The sequence below is a fragment of the Indicator indicator genome, chromosome 2, assembly GCF_027791375.1.
Source record: "Indicator indicator isolate 239-I01 chromosome 2, UM_Iind_1.1, whole genome shotgun sequence".
Classification (NCBI taxonomy): Eukaryota; Metazoa; Chordata; class Aves; order Piciformes; family Indicatoridae; genus Indicator; species Indicator indicator.
Window position 1 is genome coordinate 33,390,751 of NC_072011.1, and position 15,662 is coordinate 33,406,412.

General features: G+C 38.2%; 1 protein-coding gene across 1 annotated transcript in view; it reads left to right on the forward strand.

Moving 5' to 3' along the window:
- RYR2 (ryanodine receptor 2) overlaps positions 1–15,662 on the forward strand; it is a 294,938-nt gene that overhangs the window by 2,826 nt on the left and 276,450 nt on the right. The window lies entirely within an intron of this gene.

Here is a 15,662-nt window from a genome sequence, read left to right on the forward strand (position 1 = left end):
CTTACTCAGAGCCACATCCAGCCTGGCCTTAAAAAGATCCAGGGATGGGGCTTCTACCACCTTCCGGGGCAATCTCTTCCAGAGTCTCACCACCCTCATGGAGAAGAACTTTTTCCTAACATCCAATCTGAATCTACCCACTTCTAGTTTTGCTCCATTCCCCCTAGTCCTGTCACTTACCTGACACCCTAAAAAGTCCCTCCCCAGTTTTCTTGTAGGACCCCTTCAGATACTGGAAGCCAGTGGGGGGGGGGGGGGGGTGGGGGGGTTTGTATGTGGTTTTATAATAGGGGGGGGGGGGGTGGTATAATATATATATAATATATTTTGGGGATTTGTTTTTTTTATTATTTTTTGGGGGGGGGGAGGGGGGGGGGGGGGGGGGGGGGGGGGGGGGGTGGGGGGGGGGGTTTTTGTGGGTGGGGGGGGGGTGGGGGGGGGGAGGGGGGGGGGGGGTTTTGTTGTTGGTTTGATGTATTTTTTGATGTGAATGTTGATTTTGTAGTTTTTAGAGTGATGAAGAAAGTGTGAGAGGGAATATAGAAAGTGAGGAGATTGTGGAGATGATATATAAGGTGGGGGGAATGAGTGATTGTGTTAGATATTTGTGTGATGAGGTTTTTAAGTTTTTTGTGTTTATTTTTGTTTGTGTGTGGGTGAAGAATTGATGTGATTGGGTGGGGAGATTTAAGGGCAGATATGGCGGATTTTGAGTGAGATGTTAGTGGTTTTTGGATGGCATGAGATGTATGGGGGTGTCGGATTGGTTTTGGTTGCATGTGTATTCTCTTGCTTGTTGTTGTCTGGATGCGAGCGGGGTTTTGGTATCTGGTTTGTTCTTTTTTTGGTGTCGGTGAGAAGGTTTTCGGGCATGTTGGCGTGAGCTAAAAAAGCTGTTTAGCGTAGTTAGGTGAGGGGATTATAGGCTGAGGTTGCTCGAGCTCTAAAAACTCCTATAAATTCTTGTATTTGAGGAATACAGTGTAAATTTCTTCTTCTTGCTTATTGATGATACTTTTTCCCCATGTTTTGTGAAGTAGTATTTTTTCTGCTCATTCTGTATGATCTTGGTGGGGAAAAAAAACAAAAACAAACAAAAGAAAACCAGCTCATTCTTGTTTTAATTTTTAAGGGCAAACAGTTTCTAGGATGAGCTCATTTGAAGTCATTTGGAGATATAAATACTGAGTCATAAAATTACCAAATACTTAAAGCAAATTTGACTGTAAATTAGAGTAAATAAAAATGTTCTTCTTCCTGAAGTATGTGTCCATACAATTCTACTATTGCATTATATAAGGAAGAACATAGAAAACAATACAAGAGAGAGGTGACAATTTAAAACGGGTTCCAGCAGGGTTCTTGATCCAGTTAAACAATTTCTCTACATCTTTTTAAGACTGTTTTCTAGTTGTAATGGGATTATGATGCACTTTAATGCAATACAGCCAGGTATCAAGGATGAAATGTGAAACCATGCACCAGTACTAGACCAAGCATAAATAACAAGCCTCAGCTATTATCCTGTCTTGCATTCTTGAGAATGATACAATCATTCAAGATGTGGCTCCTGATGGTGTAGCTGATGTTTTATTAGCACAGCTTATTTGCATGCACTTTCTTGCCCTAGAATCATTAAATAATTCACACTACAAAAATAATGGCCACTTTGGCAACTACTGACTATTACTACTTATCCCATTATAACAATAACACCGGCAGCCCATTAGAAAATTTCTTAATGATTTTTTCCCCCTTCTGTTCAAGTTTACAACACCAAGTGTTTCTTTGTAAGGTCATATATGTTTCCTCAGCTTTGAGGAGAACAAAAACCATCATACTAACAAAAGATGTTTGATGATAGTTGGGCTAAATTAGCCATCAATTTAATAAGAATTATCAGTTTAATGTGTTCACATTTAAAAACTTTCAAAATTCCCCTTTCTTCACTTCTTTTGGAAGCAATCCATGGTTTTCAACTCACTTCACTAAGCTAAAATATGCTTGTTATTTCTTAGCTTTGCAAATGTATTGGTTTTCTTTTTTTTTTTTTAGGCATTTGAATTTTAAATAAGACATTAATTCATATTTGGAGCTACGTTTCAGCTCTTCTTTTATTCTTGGTGATAGTTTCTTTGTAACAAATTAAGAGACACCTTTTGCTATGCAATTCAATATGGTGCTCTTTACTAGAAGAAATGCATCTTATCATAAAATGGCATTTTATTGAATCTAGTTTCAGAGTACAGTTATATTTCTAATTTGTGAATATTTTTGTGTATTGGTTTGTTCATTCTTTCAGGAAGAGGGCTGAGCTGGAAGTTGATGTTTTATAGCCTAGAGAAGATAAGGCACTTGGTAGATGTTATAGTGGCCTTCCAATACAAAAAGGGGGGCTACAGGAAAGCTGGGGAGTGATTCTTTATAAGGGTGTGGTGATAGGATGAGGGGTAATGGTTTTAAACTGAAAGTGGGTAGATTACGATTAGATATTGGGAAGATCTTTATTGTGAGAATGATGATACACTGGAACAGGTTGCCTGGGGAAGTTGTGGTTGCCTCCTCCCTGGAAGTGAGTTGCCTTCTCCCTGAAGAACCCTGGTTCTATGGGGTTTTGAGCTACCTGATTTAGTGGAAGGTGTCCCTGCCCATGGCAGGGGGATTAAAACTGATTGGTCTTTAAGTCCCTTCCAATCCTAAACAGTTTCACTTTTAAAAGTGTTTTGGGTCTATTTGTTGTTTTGTTGTTGTTTGGGATGTGGGTTTTTTGGTTCGTTTTTGCTTTGCCTTGTTTCTTTTTTATTGTAGTGAAACAGATTCAACTTCTGGTATAAAACAAGTTAAGGTGTGAGAAATCCCATTAACTCAGTTTTCATTTATAAATATATATCCAAGTAACTATTTATGCCTCTCATTATTTAAAGATTATAATATAAAATGGAGCAGATATTATGCTGGAAAATCTTGTCTGATATACAGATGTAAGAAGATCAGATATGTGGTGTACAGTCCTCTGAACTGTTTGGCTGAGTTTTCTGCAGTCTTGTGAAAGCTTGCCAGTTTGCTGTGATTTAGCTTCTAAGTTCTACTATTTTAATACTGTTCTTATTAAAAAGGAGAATTGCTATTATTGCACAATCCTTTATCTATTTGTGCTTTGAACAATCAGATCAAAGCAATGCCCTCATAAAATGGGTCAGGGCAATCCCAGCTACTGATATAGGCTGGGCAGTGACTAGCTTGTGAGCAGCCCTGAAGAAAAGAACTTGGGGGTGCTGGTAGATGAGAAGCTCAACATGAGCCACCAGTGTGCACTTGCAGCCCAGAAAGCCAATCACATCCTGGGCTGCATCAAGAGAAGTGTGGCCAGCAGGTTGAGAGAGGAGGTGATTCTCCCCCTCTACACTGCTCTGGTGAGACCCCACCTGGAGTACTGTGTCCAGTTCTGGAGCCCCTATTACAAGAAGGATGCTGGAACGTGTCCAGAGAAGGGCCACCAGGATGATCAGAGGGCTGGAGCACCTTTCATGTGAGGAGAGACTGAAAGAGTTGGGGCTGTTCAGTCTGGAGAAGAGAAGGCTCCGAGGTGACCTTATTGTGGCCTTCCAGTATCTGAAGGGGGCCTACAAGAAAGCAGGGGAGGGACTTTTTAGGGTGTCAGGTAGTAATAGGATTAGGGGGGATGGAGCAAAACTAGAAGTGGGTATATTCAGATTGGATGTTAGAAAAAAGTTCTTCCCTATGAGGGTGGTGAGACACTGGAACAGGTTACCCAGGATGGTGGTAGAAGCCCCATCCCTGGATCTTTTTAAGGCCAGGCTGGATGTGGCTCTGAGCAAGTTGATCTAGTGTGAGGTGTCCCTGCCCATGGCAGGGGGCTTGGAACTAGATGATCCTTGATGTCCCTTCCAACCCTGACAGTTCTGTGATTCGGTGTATGACATAGCTGATGAGGTTGTTTTTTTTCCCTTTATTTAGTGTAAAAGTCTTGGGATTCTTAATAAGAGTAGGTGTTAAGGACTGGAATTGGATGGCCTTCACCAGATGCACTAAGTGTACTAAAATACCTAAGTACTTGAAGGATAAGTAGTGATACATAGAGCAAAGCCAGATAATATTTTGAGGTGGGAGTTCTTAACTTTCTGTATATTCACATCTGATAAAATTTGCAGCTGATGATTGTTCAGTGCAAGCATAGCCCTTGCAGCTTTGGGCTCGCTGCATTACTGTATTGGGTTTGGCTGAGCTGGAGTTAATTCTCCTCAGAGCATCTTTCTAGTGCTGTGTTTTGCAGTGCTTATAAATCTGGGTGTTAATAACACACCAGTGTTTTGGCTACTGCTGAATGAGTACCGAGGCTATGCTCTTCCAACATTTCCCTGCCCAAACAGTATGCTGAGGGGTGGGTAAGATCTTGAGAAGGGACACAGCCAGGCCAGATGACCCAAACTGACCAAAGGGATGTTTCATGCCATATGATGTGAGCTCAGATATATATACTAAGTGAAGTAAGGAATTGTAGGGATGTTCTTCCATGGTGTCTGTCCTCCACAGCAACCGCCCATGGTATTAGAACCCTGCTTTCCCAGGAATGACCCGCCACCATCTGCTGATGTGAAGTAGAGAATAACATCTCTGTTTGCTTTTGCTTCTGCCCGTGGCCTTTTCTTGTGCTTTGCATTGTTAAATTGCTTCTATCTTATTACCAGCCTTTTGTTACATCTTCCCCTCTCCCCTCTCCATCTAAGAAGGGGTGTGACAGAGTGGCTTTGGTGGGCATTTGGCCCCAGGGCCAAATCATCACAAATAGCCTGGGTAGCTGAACATCACAAGGTTACACAATGGTATATTCTGCTAAGTCCTCTAGGGCTCAGCATTTTAAATATTTTCTCTGATGGGTTTATAGCAGAATGTGCTTCATTAGTACATGCAGAGTAGTTATAAAGCAGTTTGAATTTTAATTAGACTGATATGTAGATGTGCATCTGAAAACCTGAAAAAGCAGATTCATAATTATGTTTCAACCTAAGAACACATGAAAGTGCAAATGCTTTTTTTAAAGCCTTGCAGATGAACATTTGTCTAAAGTGGCAGTTTTAAATTAACTATGCTCAACACTTGAAGGCATAGTATTGTTACTTTTGTACTTAGTATTGTTAAGCACTGTGAGACAATCTGGCTCAGCAGACTCCTGTGAATAATCCTAGCCTTATGGTCTCTCAAAAATAAGGATGAGGAAAGGCTGTCTATTAATGGGTGTATGTGTTTCTTTGAGGTAAGTAATATCATTTGTATGTGCAACAAAACAAATAAAAAAAAACCCAAAGACTTCTTTAAAATTTTGCTCATTTCTTAAGACTTTTTGAAACATTTCTCTTTTGGGTGGTCATTTTTGAGATTCTAGGTTTCCAGATTACTTCCCCACAAAAAAAAAATGATTAAGATTTGCGCTTTTTTATAAACAAAGAGAATGTTGTAACTTGCTATCTTAGCAAGAGTATTTCCAACAAAAAGTTGAGGATGCTAGTTTACAAATAGTCTGGATTGGAGGGGGGAAATGGTGCAAGTGGAAATAGTTTGGAGGTTGGAGATGTGTTTTGTGTCCCTGTGCTTGAAACCCAAATGCAGGCTGGTTTGCAGTGATTTTCCTAAAGCAGCAGGGTTGCCGTGTACAAATACAAGCATAACTTTTCCTGATTTTACAACAAAAAGAAGAGTTTCTTTGTTTTGCATTAAAAAGGAGGCCAGATGGTAAACTGAACAGATAATCACTAATTAGTTCCAAGCTTTTCATTTGGTAGTTTATAAAGGTGGGTAGTAAAATAAGTGTTTATTATTTACATCATGCAGTGTATGTTGAAATGCAGTGCCATGTGTATTCAAGCAGGAGCTTTATACATTTACAGATAAACCACAATTTCTAAGTACACATGATGGGATTTTTTGAATTATACATTTATACTTGGAAGTATTCTTGTACATTTTTATGAGTGGCTAAGCTCTGATGGTCTATGTCCCTAAATCCATGAAGAATTTCCTGTCAGATGGGCCTTGCTATAGGACTCATCCATTCTTTCTGTTTCTCACTTAAATATATACTGGAGTTTCACTAAGACTGCAAGAGTTTAATGATTAATGATAAATCTTTTTGACTGAACCATTTTCAAGATATCATTCTAATTGATTTGCTTTGTATTGCAGAGGTGAATGTGTATATATATATATATTAAATAAATGTATGATTTTTGCTATAATGATTTTCTAAAATCAGTTAAATCAGATCGAAATAGTCTAGGGTGCAAAATACACTGGGGAATGTAAAATTGAGCCTAAATAAGAATGGACATATTACCTTTAAAAAACATATAAAAGAGGAACAAAATTAATTAAGGAGCTCTGACGTAAGGTGTACTATTCACCTACACATAAAGTGTTTTTGTAATTTCTGAATTTTTTTGCCAGCCAGAAGGGGCTGACACACCTAAAGCTGAAATCACATCTAGCTTCTGTAATGCTGGTGAGATAGACTGAAAGTTCTGTATGTGGTTGTATTTAATTTGTTTTGAATTTTTTTTTAATTACATGAAGCACATGAATGAATATTGATTCAAACCAGAATGTATGCATTATTTTTTTTAGTTATAAGAACTGATTTGTTTTCCCATATGTAAAGAAAATATTGACTGTTAATATGCAATTTAGTATTGTAATTCAAGTGCATTGTTGTGTCTTGCCACAAAGGATTTTGATACCTGCCAATGCTTTGTTCCTTTTAAACTGTGCTGCCCAGGAGAGATGAGGTAGTTTAGGCTGCACCTTTAAAATTTTCCACAGATCTTGAACAGAAAGTGGTAGAATGTAAATAAATCACAACTGGGTGTAAAAAATGAAAACTAAACAATCCCATTGGAGAGATAATGGACTTAAACGAGCTGTACAAAACAATCTTTGCTCAGGGAGATACTAACCCGCTTCTGCTTGACCTTGGCTGCATTGATTTGGCTAAGTTCTAACGTTTCTCTCTGCTCTTTCTCTTGTCCCTTTGTGTTCAGGGGGGTGAGGAGCGGGGCAGGGAGAGAGAAGCTATTAGCAGCTCCCCTGTTTTTTGGCCAGGGGGCCTTCTTATGCTGTTTATTAATTGTAAATGCCTGTAAATATTGTAAATGCTGTATATCTTGTACATATTCATTGCATTTCATTGTAGATTGTAGTTTTGCTTGTAAATATAGCTTCACTTGCTTCCAACTGGGCTGGTCTGGCAAAATTAAGGTTGGGGGAAATTTTCAACCCACCACTAGAGAGTTTATGATGCATCTTTGTTTCAGGACAAGTCAGAAGTGACTCAGAGTGTAAATTCATAGTCCCCCATTCCAGCAATATTTGATACATAGTAATTTTCCTGGTTACACAGGCTGACTACTGATTTCAGCAACATAACATGGAAAGCGTAGTAGTTGAAAACTTACTACAAATCCCTTGCAAGTTAATGTTTGGTGTCCATTATTCTGTGTTACAGTTAATAGCTTATGAGATAAATAAGCAGGTTTTGTTTCTTTTATACTGTTTTCATATTTACTGAAAAGTGAATGAATTGCACATTAAAGTTGGTGTAGGATATTCTGAAAGGATTAGGATTTATTTTTATTTGGATTTCATTTTTAGATGTTATAATGCCACTGTGAAGATTTCAGCTATGGGATAAATTTAACAGTAAGACAATCTCTGCAGAAAATGTCCTGTAGGTTATTATGTGGAGGTGAAATTTCTATTGAGACAGATCAGGCTGTGGCAGTTACTACAGCCACAAGTGACATGCACATTTGCCCTACTTGTTTGATCCTGAAAGATTATAGGATTCCTGCTTGGAAATATGATTGTTGTATTGTGCATGTTTTATAATAAATCTGGTCAGAGATTAGGAAGATTTTCCTGTTGGAAGTCTACTATGCTTTCCAGTGAGGGGCAAACCAGTATTTTATAAAGATCCTCATTCTGATGCTGCAATTGTCAAAGGGTGGTTGCTTGCTTCCACGTTCTAGAACAATAGTACCCTCCTAGCTGATAATATCCCAAAGTTTTTGTATTACTTCTGCAGTAGCTACAAATAGAATATAATCTCTGAGAATAAATGGGAACTGTAAAATTCTGGTTAATACACACAAGAATGGCATAATAAGGTAGAATTTACAGAATTATCATGAAGTTAAACAGAAAATATTTTTATAAAAGTGAAAAACTCTTCTATTTACCCTTTTTAGAGATGGAATGTATGAGGCCCTAAATTGGTGAAGGAAATAAACACCATATTGGGAGTTGCAACTTCAAGCATTTAAGGTTGCTGTTACTAACAGCCTGTTGTGGTTTAACCCCAGCTGACGACTAAGAAACGTGCAGCCACTTGCTTGCTCACTTCCCCCCCTACAGCAAGACTGAGAATTGGAAGGGTAAAAGTGAGAAAACTCGTGGGTTGAGATAACAGTTTAATAATTTAAATATTATAATTAATGATGATGAAAAGGGAAATAGTGAAGGGAGAGAAATAAAACCCCAGAAGAGTACACGATGAAACTGAAAACAATTGCTCACCACCAACTGACAGACACCCAGCCAGTCCCCAGGGAGCAGACCCCTGCCAGCCCTTCTCCCAGTTTTTATAGATGAATATGACACAGAATTACAGAATTGTTTGCGTTGGAAGGGACCTCCAAAGATCATCTAGTCTAACCCCTCTACAATAAGGGATATCCTCCACTAGATCAGGTTGCTCAGAGCCTTGTTGAGCCTGATCTTAAATATCTTCATGTTTGGGGCTTTAACTGCCTGCCTGGGCAACCTGTTCCAATGTTCCACCACCATCATAGAAAACCACTAGGTTGGTCAGGCAGGACTTGCCCTGGGTGAAGTCATGCTGACTGTCTCAAATCACTTCCATGTGTTCTGGTATAGCTTCCAGGAGTATCTGTTGCATGATCTTCCCAGGCTAATGGTTTGGTAATTTCCAGGGTCCTCTTTTTTACCCTTTAGATTGATGGGTGCAATGTTTTCTTCTTCCAGTCTCCAGGAACTTCACCTGACTGCCAAGACTTTTCCCATGACATGGGGAACGTCTTTACAGCTGTATCAGCCAATTCCTTCAGAACTCTGGGATGCATCTCATTAGGCCTGATAAATTTATGTATGTTGAGGTCCCTTAGGTGGTCCAGAACGTGATCTTCCCTTAGAGTGGGAGGAACTTCATCCCTCTAGTCTGCACCTAGTGGTCCATTGACTCGTGAGAGGGCCAGAGCAAGATTGATAGTGAAATCTGAGGCAAAACAGTTATTGAGTACCGCAGCCTTCTCCTTGTGTGTTGACACCATCTCTCCAGAGATGGGAACGATTTCTTTAATCTTTCTTTTCTGGTTAATGTACCTGTAGAAGCCCATTTTGTGTTTTCTTTGCATCCCTTGTCAGGTTCAGTTCTAGCCATGCCACTGCCTTCCTGATCTCATCTCTTGAGATCAGCACTGGACCAGGCTGTCCAGAGAGGCTGTGGAGTCTCCTTCTCTGGAGACTTTCAAAACCCACCTAGATGCATTCCTTTGTGTCTGGATCTGGATGCACCTGTGTTAGCAGGTTGGACTAGATGATCTCCAGGGGTCCCTTCCAACCCCTGCCACTCTGTGCTTCTGTGATTTTTCAAAAAGTAGAATTTCACCAGATTTTCATTTTTTTTCCCCTAGAAAAAGCAAAAAGCATACTTGTGACAAAAGACCATTCTCTTGTCAAACCTCTCTACCAAAACCAAGGCATTACACTTTTTAGATATAGTAACACAAAAAATATTTGAATGTTGAATACTTCTCTGCTTTTGAAATAACTATGTCAGGTGGAATATCCTATACATGCGTCATGCAGAAACGGATGATTTCAGACTAAAATAAGCATCTGAAAGCAAGATTTTTTGTAGGAGATGGCAAGGCAACCTTCATGGTCTGCTAATGATAAAGATGCAGGAACTTGACACTGTTATTGACCAGTCCTCTCTTCTAGAACTAAAACTGTAAGACTCATATTTCATTTTCTGTCTTTTCTGGTTTTGGAATTTAGTGAATATGATTAATCCTGTTTGGCTGATGGGACTTGCTTGTCAGAGTCATGCATTTCTGCACTGGGTCCATCTTTTCAATGAGAAACTTGAAAACATGGAAAGCTGTGCCAACTATGTGATATCTTAGAAATGGAACTTTCTTCTTGGTAATACTGACTATGTTTCATCACTGTCACCAGACAAAATCTCATTTAAGTAGAAAAGACTGCCAAAAAGACTGAGATGTGTAAATTTAAATTTAACTTGAAAATAGATGATGGGTTCAGTTTCTTTCAGGGTACTCTCACAAATAGGACTAGAGATGTTTTGCTTAAACTCTGTACTAAAATTAATTTTCTGAGTCCTTCTACTTGGATTCTCAAAGTTACACATTAGTAAATGTGCTAGTTTTTCTAAAAAAGTTATGAACACCCACATAAAATTTTTTGGACAATGATGCAAACTGTGGATGCTTTGTAAATCAGATTGGTTAGTTAGGTGGGCTTTTAGGCACTGATGTGTGATTTATTTGGTATACAATTAGAGATGAAATACCTGCGAGTCCATTTCATTTGGAATTTATTTAGAAGAGAAATAAAAATAACCATGACCCTAGGAAAACAGCTGACAAGCTTGCAAATAACTAAGAGGGGAAATAGAGATGAGCTAAGTTTGATTATTCTTAGAGACAGAGCTGTATTGGCTGATGTACTACATTATTTTTTGATCTTGTACTAATATTTATGTGAGGCAGAACTTCAATTTACATTTACAAGATTATATACATCATGTTATATGAACAGGGCATACATTATTGTGGCTTGTTAGTGTTGTGTGATCATAAGAGTAATGACAGCAGGACTGAATTTTGCATCTCAACCTCTTGCTTTCATTGTCATCACACTAGACTATGTATACTTGCAAGTAATTCACTTAAAACTGAAATAGTGTATAATTAATACATCCAGTATCCATGAGTCAGTTGTGGGTTGGATTAGAGTTATTTTTAAATACCATTTCAAAAGCTTTACTCAAAACACCTTTTTAATAAAGGGTATGGTTATCTAATTTGCAAATTTGCCTTTCACAGAGTAGAGCATAATTCACCATACAAATATTACTTTGCAAAATTAATATGCACAATATATAAGTTCAAAATTACAAAAATAATAAAAAAATTCTCAAATTTTCTAAATAAACCAATCATAGATATGATTTTAAAATTGCAGATGACAATGATGTTATTGTATTTTACCTAATTTTGCTGAATGTGCTATTAAATGACAAAAGGTCAATAGAGAAATATACCAGATCCTGGGCTGCATCAAGAGAAGTGTGGCCAGCAGGTCAAGGGAGGTGATTCTCCCCCTCTACTCTGCTCTGGTGAGACCCCACCTGGAGTACTGTGTCCAGTTCTGGGGCCCCTATTAGAAGAGGGATATGGACATGCTGGAAGGTGTCCAGAGAGGGGCCACGAGGATGATCAGAGGGCTGGAGCACCTCTCATATGGGGATGGACTGGAGGAGTTGGGGCTGTTCAGTCTGGAGAGGGGAGGGCTCCAAGGTGACCTTATTGTGGCCTTCCAGGGTCTGAGGGGGGCTTACAGGAGGGCTGGGGAGGGACTTTTTAGGATGTCAGGGAGTGATAGGACTAGGGGGAATGGAATAAAGCTGGAAGTGGGGAGATTCAGGCTGGACGTGAGGAAGAAGTTCTTCACCATGAGAGTGGTGAGAGCCTGGAATGGGTTGTGCAGGGAGGTGGTTGAGGCCCCATCCCTGGAGGTGTTTAAGGCCAGGCTGGATGAGGCTCTGGCCAGCCTGATCTAGTGGGAGGTGTCCCTGTCCATGGCAGGGGGGTTGGAACTAGATGATCCTTGTGGTCCCTTCCAACCCTGACTGATTCTATGGTTCTAATAGTAATTTATTATTTTTCTCCTAGAAGTACTAAAACACTTTTTGAAATGTAATATAAAATTTCCAGTTGATTTGTGTGTTAATCTTTTTTCATTATTATTTAATTATTGTAGGTTGTAATGATAATAGATGAGATTGTCTAGACAAATAATTGAAAAGAAGACAAATCTGAAGAACTAGCAGAGAAAATCAGTATTGTTTCATCTCTGAGAAATACTGATTTGCTACTTTTTGCTTCTAAAGTAATTTGGTATATTTTATGTTAAAAAACATTAAAATATAACTGATCAAACCAGTAAAATATAACTGATTTTGCAAATCTATTAAAATAAATTGAAAGTAAATTGATTTGAATATTGCCATTGTTTATCAGAATTTTTCACTGATCTTTTGGCTTGGAGATAAGTGATACAGATTCCCTCAGCTGTTCAAGGACCTCATTTCATATTCTATCACAAAACAAACCCCTTTTGAACATGAACCATTTTAGAATGTTACTGCAGCAAAGATTATAATAGACATGTATAGCTCATAATATATACATATCTCTACATTATATGCATATGTACACATATATACAGCGAAATACTTTCCTTAACATTCTTTATTATTTAACAGTCTATGATTTAATAGTCTATTATTTAATAGCCAGTAAAATACCTCCTACACATTTGACCTGTCTTCATAAAAGCCTGATACTGCAAACTGATTGCTACAGATTTTCCTTTTCAGCCCCTAGTTCCACACTGGGAACTGAAAACTACTATGTAATTTGTATGAAGATACTTTTCAGTAGAGAATGTTAAACTGCCATATCACACAGATTAGCATTATTTTTTCATACTCCTTCCTCTGTCTGTGAGGTAATATGAGAGATAAGGTAGATAACCAGAGGACTGGCAACTGACTCTGTTTTTTCCTTCCTCATTTTTATTTTATGCTTTGAAGAGACAGAAAATGCACTGTTTATTTAAATGAGGCTTTTAAAATTACCTAGGATGATTTTTTTTTTTTTTTAGGAGGAGCCTATTCAGAATAGGAACCTTCAATCTGTTTGTATGCCAGTCAGTAGCATCATCTAAATCCAGAGCTTTAAAAGTATCATCATTAAAATGGACTGTGCAGGGGTGAGCAGAGTTGTAACTGAGCTAAATATGCTGACAGTTCTGCATTTCTACCGTGTTTGTCCGTATTATGGTTGTTGTACACTGTATGCAGATGTGTCTGTTGGATCTTCAAGTAGAGTGGATTTGGGTGAGAAACTGCAAGAGACAGAGTCTGATACACATGCTCTCCCCAAGCATCAGTAGATGCAGCTTGCTTCATCTCTTTGTGGAAACACGTTGCTCTTTGACAGCGGCTGAGTGTCTAGGTATTCATGCAACAGAGATGGGACACAACAATGTGCTCTCCCTTTTGTTTTGAGAAAAGGAATTTGTTTCTAACATTTTACTAGATGTAAGAAGAAAGTGCCTCTTCCACTTAATTAAAGCAAGATGTTCTCATATGGTTGCTCAAAGTGAGCCTTACTCACCTACTATGAGAACAGCTAAAAATGTTCATTGGGACTTCATTCCTCATCTTTAATGTGGAGGGAAGAAAGCGCTCATGACTGTCATGATTATAAAGGAGAATGGAATTGAGGAAGAAGTGTCCTACTTATGTTTGCTTGATCACTGAGTGAAATTATGTAGGATTTTCTGTATTTTAGGGTGTATCACTTACAGGGTAGGTTTAGTAGTAAAAAATTTTGCTACATCACAAAATTGTGACCTGCAAAAGTCTACTTTAAGTAGCAGTAATAACAGTAGGAACATTGTTATGGATACTTTGTTTGCTTATACATGTTTACTTTATAACCAAGCATATAGAAAATGTAACCATGGCTCAGTTAAGAGCACACTGTGAAGAACATCTCTTTGTTTTGTTCAGATTCTTGTGTAGCAGTCAATCTTCACTGGGGAGAATTGAGGCAGTTCATTTCTGTCAGGCTTTCTAGAATGGAAAATTGTACTCGTGTTTACCTATCAGAAACAACACCTTGCAATCCATGATCTTCAAGTGCTCTCTTTCCTGCTTTGTAAAATAAGGGCTTATGATAGTGCTTAAATTACACAAATATACTGAAGAGAATCTAATTAGTTGTCTATTGACCAAATACTACCATGAAAAGGACTGTTGTAAGCAACTACAAAAGAAAAATGGCAGTGAGAACGCTGACAAGTAGAGGCCTGAGTCTAAAAGAGTTGACTTAAAGACATTTCATGTCTATCATTGCATACATCAGTCATAATCCCATACAAAAGAGGATGCTGTTTATTGCTTTTTAATCTGGCTAAAACTTTAATGTAAAATACCATTTTACAGTAATTTTATTGAAAAATAAGTAGTGGAGAATAATGGGAGATTATTAGTTAATAAACGGACTTGAGTTACTGTAGTTAGGAGTGATGAACAGCAATTTAGTGTGTTATTTATTGAGAATATGAAGCATTCTGAGTAAACTATCTTTTGGAAAAAAGGAAATGAAATGGTTTTGCAGTTACCTTTTACAATTTTTGTTTGGGGCCTTGGAAGAAGACTTCAAACTTTACACAGTTCAAATAAATATGCAGTTTTACAGCTGAAATGCTTTTACAGCATTCATGGCATAAAGAATCCAATTTCTAGCAGTCAGTAAAAATATTGCTAAAGCAAAATATGCAAGTGGCATGAAAAGAAAGAGAAGAAACATGAAAGAAGTTCTGGAGGCAAGAAAAAGTGTGTGGGAGTTGCATATTATTTTGATAGAAGAAAAGATCCCCACATAAAATCTAATTTTAATTTACAACTTTGTAACCTAGACATTGCTATTACAAATCTGTTTCAATTTTCTTGTGAATTTTGATGGTAGTCTGGAAAATTAGCTTTTCAATGGCTCAATGACCTTTTGTTTTCCAATCAGGACAAGTTAAATATTTATTTTTATAAGACTCTTTAGTTTTTTCCCGCATAGAATAGAGTATGGTGAAACATGCATGAGAAGCTACTGGCTTGGCTCTTATATTCAGTTTCTGATATTTCTGCTAGAGAAAATTTGTCCTGACCTGGAGACCATCATAAGGATGAGATCTGGCTTCTGTCAATAGCCTGAAGACAGAATTTCGTTTCCCCCACAATCTGACTGTAGTTTCTAAGAAGCATTCCATACGCTAATGTCCAAGCAGAGATTTGACTGATTTGCTTGGCAGCTTTTGACAGTGTTTTCTCCTCTCAGGTGAATTTTTCTCCCTAATATTGTGATGTTGGTGCTACAACCTGTATTGCTGTTCCTTTCAAGGAGCACCTCTAAGAAGAGTCTGCCTCCATTTTTTCTGTAACCACTACCAGATTTGTAAAGAGAACTTTTAAGGTCCCCTTTTCCTCTCTCCCCTCCATTCAGGCTGATCAAGCTCAGTGAGTGCACCAGCCCCAGCAATCCTAATGAACCTTTGCTGAACATGAAGCAGGTTTATTGAGGTGTGGTTTTTTTTTTTTTTCTTTTATTGAGTGTGGGATCCAGTAGCCTGGGTGTCAGCTTGTAAATGCTGAACAGAGGGTAAGAAACACTTCACTTGCTGGTTAAGTATTAAATGTTGCAGCCCAGTATGTGGCTTTCACAGTCTCAAAGGTATAGTAGATTTTTCAGATTTGTGGAAAG